Consider the following 9,609-nt stretch of genomic DNA (forward strand, 5'->3'; position numbering starts at 1 on the left):
AGCAGGAGTTTTATGAAATGGCACAAGCACGAGGGTGAAGCCCCGAGGGCAAGTTGCCTGTATTGCATAAAACAAGAGGATTCTCACGCTATAAAAATTATGTGTTTGATCAGGACGACCCCTTACCAAATCATGCCTCGAGGCTACGTGACCGTGTAATAAACGGGACTGTATAACACCCTTGTTATCTAATTACGTATAATTATCTGCACATGTTCGGAACATTTTATACGTTTTACGTACCTGTGTGACTCCCTTGCTGTACAATGTTCCATTGAGTTGGTGGAGGGGGTGTGGCAGAGGAGAGAGTGAGAGAAGTGTGGGACTGCTCCACTGACAGGAGGGATGGGGGAAACTCTGCATCTCACATGTAGAACTCATAATAATAACTAAGTTACATGTATAGTTAGTTACAATCTGATCACATGGTTTTCATAACCAATCGAGGACCAGGTAATTAATAACCATGCATTTACGACTGGCTCACCTGACGTGTTCCGAGAATGTGAGGCCACAGGATAGTGAGGTAGTCCAAGGGAGGGTGGGTAATGAATCACATGTGACTGAGGTTGCATCAATTTCCTGGCCTCTGTACAGAAACAGAACAGTGCACTATAGCTATGATATAGATGTGTGGTTCATTGTATATCTGTTATCACGTTGTCAAGGTTACAAGGGTGTAATAAAAGTCATATACAGTACTCTCTCCTCTGTGTTTTACACGGTCGCGTATACACAGGCAACTCGCTTTCATGCTTGTGCCTGTATAATTATTTCAAAAAACACTCGGTCTTATTCTATTATAGCGTATCAGTATTTGTTAGCAAGCAATATTGACCAATACGTACGTACGTACCTGTAGTGATTGTAAGCTAAGGACTTGTTGTGTGGAGGCTATCCATGCTGCAAATGCAGTGCACTGCTATGGCATCCAGGTGAGTAGACTTAGCTGTTACAAACAAACAAACCAGTCAACAGACTACTATACTCATTGCCCCGCCCACGCACCTCGGGTAATAATACATTTGAAGGTGCTAGCTGACGTTTGCTCTATAGCCAGAACCCAGTACACGGAATAGCGAGTGGCCGTATTTTGAATTTTGTGCAGTAAAGATCAAGCTAGCAATCTGTACCTAACGAAACGACCGGTAAAATTATCGAGATGACCGTTCTTCAGAGACGAATTATGATTAGCAAGATTCTACTGTACCATGCACATTACATTTAAATTGTGGAGTGAGAATATAGACTGCACAACATTCATGCACAATGTCAGGTAAAAAATATTTTTGTTTCAGATTAGAATGCAAGCTAGACTTGAATTAGCCTCGATCCCAGGCCGAGTTTTCGCTTTTATAATGGAAAACTCGGCCTGGGATCCCAGGGAACAACTAGTTGTTCACCTAACCATTATAAAAGCGAAAACTCGGCCTGGGATCGAGGCTAGACTTGAATGAGCATTATTCAATTTTATTTTGATGATGCATTACCTGTAAAATTTACCCAGGCCACAATACATAAATGTCTTTCTTCTCGGTCAATTGAAGCACATAAAATAACTGCATTATCAGCACTTTGAACAAATAATAGCTGACATCAGCATCAGTAATAATCTAAATTTAGGGGCAAATAAAAGTGAGGAGGTTGGTCTGAAATATGTATGCAACTAACAGCAGTGGTCTTATGTTTACATCGACACAATACCTTCTTTTGGGTCCACAGGGTCCAACACAATCCGCATTTCGTTTTTAGGTTTCTTAGCTCCATTCAATGTTATTACTTTTGAGCGTCTTGGTACCCTGCAGTCCCAGCCGCTACTCTCAGAGAGTGTTGCTATTAGCTTTATGGATGGAACTCTTCTCCCCGGCTTGAACGAGTCGACCTTTTTCTTCGATATCTGCAATACAAAGATACTCACTTATTGATAGAATTATTGCACATCAACTTTACCGTTGGTGTAACAAGTGGTACTACACTCCACTCATTGATATTAATACCGCTAGAAAATGGAATATCCAGTGAAATATCTGAGTCATCAAACTCCACTTCCAAATTCAGTTCTTCTTTGGCCTCACACTGGTTAAAGTACTTCTGAGTTTCCTAATAATAATACACAAATAACTTTAGGCTCACAATTCAAAATACTAGAGTATGTTACTCACAGTATTATGTATTTCATCATCCACATTGATCGTGAAATAAATCTCCCTGGTCCGAGGGTCGGCGGCCTTGTAGTATAGACTGGCGACATACTGTCGAACAACATCACCCTCCGCAGCTATTGCATATGAAGAGAAATGGTTGACACTCAAACAACCGTAATCGCTGTACTTTGTGAACAAGCCACACCCTTCAAGCTGCTTGAATGTGTAGGGTAGACTCTCTTGGGAGCAATGTGCCGTCACAAATGAGAGCTTGGTGGAGCTGGTCGTCTTGACACAGTGCTGTATCTCGACTGTCAGCTGCTGTTGGAATTTACACGAGGGATGAAGACGTACCCAGAAGACACCGCTGACCAACTGGAGATTGTCAGGAAGCTGGTACTGTCCAACTGCACTGGGCATGATGTCTAGTCGACACTGGTCAACACCAGCTGGCAGGGAGCCCTGGGGTATGGTGAGCTTGAATCCATAGCCAACCCAGTTAAAAGTTTGGGCTGAGTGGGTGACGATGACGGTAGTGCTAGCTAATACCTCAATACCTGGAATGTCTGAGTGGGTGACGATGACGGTAGTGCTAGCTAATACCTCAACACCTGGGATAACACCTGGGATGTCTGAGTGGAAGAAAGGAAAAACAGATTGTAGGACATTAGTCAAGAGAGTGCCTGCAAAACAACCAGCAATGTTAAAACAGCTGACAAAAATAGAAACACCATGCAATTCTAGCCTCGTTCTCAGGTTGAGTTTTCGCTTTTATATCATATAGGCAAACAACTCGATGATTGACGCATGCGCAGACAACTAGTACCAGGCCTATAGTTGTTCGCCTATAGAAGCGAAAACTCGGCCTGGTAACAAGGCTAGGAAAGACTCAGTGAATAACAATACGATATTCGAATGAATCAGCACATGACCTATAATATTATTACACACTAGCTGCATAAATACTTTCACTGATTATACAGTTACTTTTCGTCCATGCAACAGCCAATCGTACTATACCAGTATGTTAAAGAACTATAATTTAAGCAATGTACTTTGATCCCACCTGACTTTTGAATTGGGTCTGCTGTTTCTCCCTCGCCTAACAAAACATAGCTGTTAAGCAATTCGAAGTCATCACTCTCAGTTCCTTGCTGCGACAGAATCCGATGATAATCTCTATCTATTGGCACAATACATGAGTCTGGAATCGAATGTACTGAAACTCCATTGCCTGACAAACCGGAGTCCGATCCAGAATCTGAACACTTGAAGTCACAATCTATAATAAGTATAGAAAGAAAAATTGGGTGTTTGTACTATGAAAGTGTATGAGCATCCATGCGGCATGGAAAGACATACAGCTGATAAAAATTATAGTCTATGTTTAATGGTATCATGCAGAATCTAGAGCTCAACTCAGAGAGAAAGCACTCAGCACACAGCAATGTGTGTAGTTTGCTGCCTAATGATACTGTTTTACACTGACTATAGCTAGCCATAAGCTTAGATCTAGCTCTCTGTGTACTGTACTGTACCACTAACTCACCATCATTATTTGCAACAAAATTCTCCATTTTAGGCTTGCGGCTGTACGCTATTCTTGGTTATCAAATCTTTATCTGTATATCGATCTATATCTATATCTATAATAATTATAGATATAGATCTATATAGAGTATGGAGCCCGGAGCAGGCCAGTATTGGCCGTGTGTTGATATACTGATAGTGACTATAGTCTACATATATCCGGTGGTGATCAAAACACGGCAATACAGTAAATACCGTATAGCGCGAAATTTTCGAGGGGCTTAATTTTCGTGGATTTCGTGGGTTAGCAATCCTACACGAAAATTAAGTCCACGAAAATCGTTCTTTACCTGCTATAACGTGCAAGATCTAAAGGCGTGGCTTCCGGTAAGCAGTCATTCCGCGAACATTGTGCAACGAAATGGCTTTTAGAGGCCAATCCACGAAATATAAATGCCTCGAAAATTTCGCGCTATACGGTATGCACAGAAGCCATTGAAGGAACCCCAACCTACCCAACCCGCTGAGTCAGCACTTTTATCTTATTTTGGCATTCTTGAACGTTTATCTGTCTTGTATTACGTCTCCTGTTAGTCTATGAGTCGTAGTAGTTTAAAACTATCGTTGCTACACCTGCTATAGACAGGAGTCAAAGAAACAAGGAAAGTGCAGCAACAACTGGAACTTTGTGACTATAAATCTTAGTTTCTGGCTCATTGCTTCGAGTATGACTATGCTACTCACTTTCTAGTGTCACTGAGTATTGTTAGCATCATTTCCTACTAGTATAAAAGGCTATAATCGTTTGCAGCCTTTTGGCTTAGCTAGGATAGCTACTTTCTCTCAAGTTTCCACGGAATTGGAGGTTACAAAGAAAATTAGAAGATTAATTAACAATCGTGACCAACCTCCTCTGGATAGTAAAGGAAAGGGATTGGAAACGCATCACGTGCACTAATGTTTTCAACAGAAGTTAGATGATACAATCCTACTTTACGATTTTTATATTGTTAGTCAAAAGGTCATTTGTTGTTTTTTGAGCTATATTTTTGGACTTCAAGATCATTCTTTCAGGGTTCAAGCCAATCAAGTAAGCTATTTGGGTACATAAAAACATAAGCTTTCCAATGGTAGTGGTCCCATAAAATTTAGATGGTATATTGCACCCCAAAAAGTGTTTTTAAACCTTGAAAGTTAGGGTGAGTTGTTTGCAGAAGCTCTATTGCTCAATGTAAGGTATTATGGATTGGTTACATGAGAGAGTCTTGTTCTTACATAATAGAGCTATAGTATGGTATGTAGCATAAGCCTCATATTGCATGGATTAGTGAGTTACAATCTGTAAAAAATGTTGTACTATAGTGACAATTTTGTGGAAGCTATTTCTCAAATAGACTCTTGCAGATTAGCTGTATTGTTTTATACTATTGTAGTACTCATGCTAGAATGTAGTATGCAACTGATTTTGGAGTGATCAGGGCATCTATTCGTAATTTACAACAACTTTTATATCATGTTTTTTAAAGTGATTAATTAATTGTCTTTTTAGGATGTGAAGCAAAAAGCTCGTAAGAAAAAGTGCAAGTCCTCCTCAACCAGATCCCACTCTCTCTCAACAAAACAAAAGCATCTAGGAAGACATGAATTCAACAATGTCATCCATAAGACATGTAGTAACCTCACCTCATACTAAGTATACATGTACGTGTTTATTTTTGCTTGTGTGTATACACTGTTTTTGTTTTTATTCTCTCTGCAACCACTTTAATATTATAATTATGACATTCTTAGAGTACAGTATACTTATCATGCTTATGATTAGTGTCAAGACTCTAGTTTAGTAAGATAATAAATACGTTTTTGTCGTGAATAAAATAAATCTAGCTTTTTTGCTGATATGGATGCCATCATGAAGCAATCCTTTAACCATAGATTGAAGAGTGCAATCTATGCTTTACTACACTGTCCACAGTATGAGCTTCTTGAGGTACTCTACAGCCTGAGCTTGAGCTTGTGGCACACTCATTATGCTCAATATCAATGTGGCCTCAAATTTACGCCGCAATGAAGGGCCTGTAATCGAGGTTAAGGTCAGTAAGTAGGATTGAGCCGTATGACGTAATGCGTTTCCAATCCCTTTCTTTTACTATCTATGCTTTAATCGATGAGTGCTCTCGCTCTCTAGCTCCGAGAAGTGTTGAGAATAACACACCATGTAAGTTATGTGCAAGGGCTGGCTGCACCTTGCGAGAGCTGACGTAATCACACAAAGTACGAGCCACGCCCACTTAGAAATCTCTCGGCCAGATCTTCTCGCGGTAAGGCAGTTATCACTGCGGAGCTGGCTACAGTGGAATGCTGCAACAATGAACACCTTACTTGTTAAAATTCTTTTTTATTTTTTATTTTTTATCTTTTGTGTTTGCTTTAGTTTTTGTTTTTGTTTACTGTTTTACGCCCCGAGATGGGTGCACATTACCCCCCCCCAAAAAAAAAAATAAAACTTAGAAATCTCTCCAGCTTTTTTTTTTTATTTTTATTTTTTTATTTAAAGTTACACATGTAGGGTACTGATTAGTCTGGGGGCCAGACCTAATAGCTCGGGGGCAAAATCAAGAGAGCTAGGATTAGGTCTGGAGACTCTTGCAGCATTTCCGTGTGCTCTAGCGGAATGTGGCCAGAGCCAATGAAATGCATATCCTATGTCATGTGATTTTTAAACGAGCATGCTGACTATAAAAGGGCGTGCCGTGGGCAGCTCCGACCGGATGCAACCAAAAAATGACAAAATGGCAACAATGAAATTCTTGAGTCTTGCAAAAAGACGCCCTTGACAGTTATAATGCACATTCTTTACATTTTTACATTCTTCTTTTGATACGCCTTCTTCCGCTCTCTCACGAGATAGTAGACATAAACTAAAAACAAAAAATGGCTGTAAAAAGTTTATTTCAAGAAGTCTGTTCTCAACCTCAAAAGAAGCCTACTGGGGGTTCCACAGGAGCTAAAATTCGAGACTGAAGATACCAAGCAAGTCTTTGTAGGTATAATTGACAGTGCTAAGCGTTGTCTTGCTGCCAGAGATTCATTGGCCCAACATGAGGATCTGACAAACTGATGCTGTTGTTGAAGATGTGGACATAAATAACTCAAGTAAGTAGTTCATAGGTCTACAGTAAAGTTATTAGTCTAGTATAAAGTAATGTGACTTCATCAACCTGCGAACGCTTTTTCACATTAATTTTGCATTTCATTTTACATGGATAAAGTAACGAAGAGGAGAGTTACAAGTCTGTAGGGAAGGACCTTTGTATAATATCTATTTGCAGTTTGTTCGTTTATGTATACAGTCATTATGCCTCAGTTGGGCATGCGCAAGGTATATAGTGTGTCTGTGTGATGTGTAGATCGACTGTTACAGCTGCTCAATGATAAACGAATAGTTTCAGTATAATTATTGTAGGCTGCTAATCATAATTATTTCAATTAGTGGGTTTGCAAAATAATGCTTATGATTATGTTTGCTTACTTTGCAATTTGAAAGCTAGTACAACTTGTGTGTAGCAAAATAGGGAATAACGTAAAAAGAATTAAGTATTATCCGCCAGGGCCGATGAATCCATCTAAAATGTAAATTATATGTGCAGTGTATTCATTAATAATGGTACTGCATGTAGCTTCATTGCCTACACCGAGGCATCATCACCCTTTCAGTATAACATTCATTTTTTTCTCAGGTCGCGTTGAAGGACGCTTTGAAGGACTGCGACTGCCTTTGCTTGTTGACAGTCTCCCTGGGTACACCATCAACCTATGTAGAAAATGTAAGTATTACTATCTGTATCAAGCAATATATCCCTAGCTCTTTGCTGGGGGGAGGAGAGCCTCACTGTCTGGTGCCATGCACTCCACTTGCTCTATTAAAATGGTAATAAAGATTTGTTTGATATAGATGTACTGATATTCCTTTTCAGAATCGAACTTTCGGTGAATTTCCACAATGGCACAGTTTCAATGCCGTCTATTATGCAAGAAAGCAAGCTTCCTAACTCTTCCACAACGTGCCCTGGAGTATGCTCACTGTAGCTGACCTGGAGCTGAAAAGATTCCTTTATTGTGCATTGCCTTTTGCTGTATCTATACATAAAGTATTTGTCAGCCATTTATTTTATTTTTTGTTTTTTGTTTCTGCTTCTGGTAAAAAAGAAAAACTACCAAGAATGTATTTCCCTCCCTTTGTGTATATTTTTTAGTGTTCACAGTGTGTAGTGAGTGGGTTCTGAGCGCTTTTGCGCAAGAGAAAAACAGCTCGTTACTAAGGCTTTAATGAAAATTTAGGGGTCAAAGGTCGCGCCCACGGCAGCTCTTTTATACTCAAAACTCGCTCCGAGATCCGGAAGTTGCTAATCCGGTAATTAAAGCCAACATGCTAGTTTAATCCAATGAAATGCGAGTATTGCCTTTGTGGAATTTGGATTACAGCCAATGGAATTTAGATACCAATGAAATGAGAGTATTGCTACATCTACTCCTTCTTTATAACCTCCAATATCACAGTCTCCTCCCTATTGACATTCCAAGAGCACACGGAAGTGCTGCAAGAGTCTCCAGACCTCTTTCTCTCTTCCCCTAGCCTCGATTCCAGGCCGATTAAAATACGGCCTGGTACCTATTGCAGGGTAGCCTCGATTCCAGGCCGCTTGAACACCTGGTATACCTTGTATGCGCATGCGCGAAATAATTGACAACAATTTCATCATACAAATTGTAAAAAAACCGGACAAAGTTACAAAAGGGAATAATACGTATGACAATGTGACCACAATGGCAGCTTTCAGAGACACTAATCAAAGTAGAATAATTATGCTGCAGCAGTGTTGCTTCTTCTAGCTCTGTTTATCAAAGAGACAGTTCAAGAAAGCTTCCCAGACAGCTAGAGCTGCCAGCTAGGAAGAGTGGTGGACTCTTTAATACATCAGTAGATCTTGAGTGAATAACTTCCTGAGTGTCGAGTTAAAGCTTATTAAAAGCTTTCAGGAGTAATCATAAGCTTCTTTATCTTCAGCAATGACTTCTTGTCGAACATAAAGGCAAGATTTAGTAGCAGAACACTTGCCTGGTCTATATTACCACAGCCTCATCAGGGGACCCACAGGAACACATCATGCCTTTCCTATAACATCTGTAGCCTTACAGTGTAGGGTGTCGTTAAGTAGAGACTTGGCTTGATACAATAAAGGGCGTAAGAACTCAGTCATCTTTACACAATACTTCTATGTAACGGACTGTAAAATCAGAATACAAATAGTATACGGTTTATTTTACTGACAGTATCCACAAATACACGGATTACCCCCTTTTTTGGGTAATGTACACGCATGCGCATACAAGGTATACCAGGCCGCCTTGTTCAAGCGGCCGGGAATCGAGGCTAATTGCAGGGGTGATAGTGCGCATGCGTTAGTTTATTCTCCAGAATCTGGGAAATCCCCTTTTTCTTTCTCTCATCTATTTTCTATCTTTGTACATCAGCTTAGCTCTCTATTGCGTTGTTCCAGAAGGCTTTCACACTAGTCTGAAGCCAGAAGAGGCTCTCATCTACCTCTATGACGGTTGTATGGTCAGGATGTCTTACTTTGGATCTGTACAGGCTATGGGAAGTGTATGGTGCCTCAAACTGCTACTTGCGAAGACAACCCGGCTATAGGACCATCCTAGATGTAGATGAGAGCCTCTTCTGTCTTAAAACTAGTGTTCAAACCTTCTAGACCAACGCAATAGACGGCATAAGGCACAGCTTTACAGAACTCAGTCATAGAGATAAAGTATTACGGAACATATTTTTAGTAAACGGACTAATTTCCTGTGTAATTTACTAAGGTTTTACGTTCGTAGTACGATTACCCATAATTTATTATTCTGGGTAATTTGAAGC

The 9,609-nt window shown here is 40.1% G+C and overlaps 1 long non-coding RNA gene across 1 annotated transcript; it reads left to right on the plus strand.

Moving 5' to 3' along the window:
* The first annotated feature begins 6,479 nt into the window (after positions 1 to 6,479).
* On the plus strand, positions 6,480 to 7,913 carry LOC135347688 (uncharacterized). Its single transcript, XR_010398520.1, has 3 exons — positions 6,480 to 6,827; positions 7,412 to 7,498; positions 7,649 to 7,913. It is a non-coding gene; the product is annotated as an uncharacterized LOC135347688 (long non-coding RNA).
* The last annotated feature ends 1,696 nt before the right edge of the window (positions 7,914 to 9,609 follow it).

The sequence above is a fragment of the Halichondria panicea genome, chromosome 14, assembly GCF_963675165.1.
Source record: "Halichondria panicea chromosome 14, odHalPani1.1, whole genome shotgun sequence".
Classification (NCBI taxonomy): domain Eukaryota; kingdom Metazoa; phylum Porifera; class Demospongiae; order Suberitida; family Halichondriidae; genus Halichondria; species Halichondria panicea.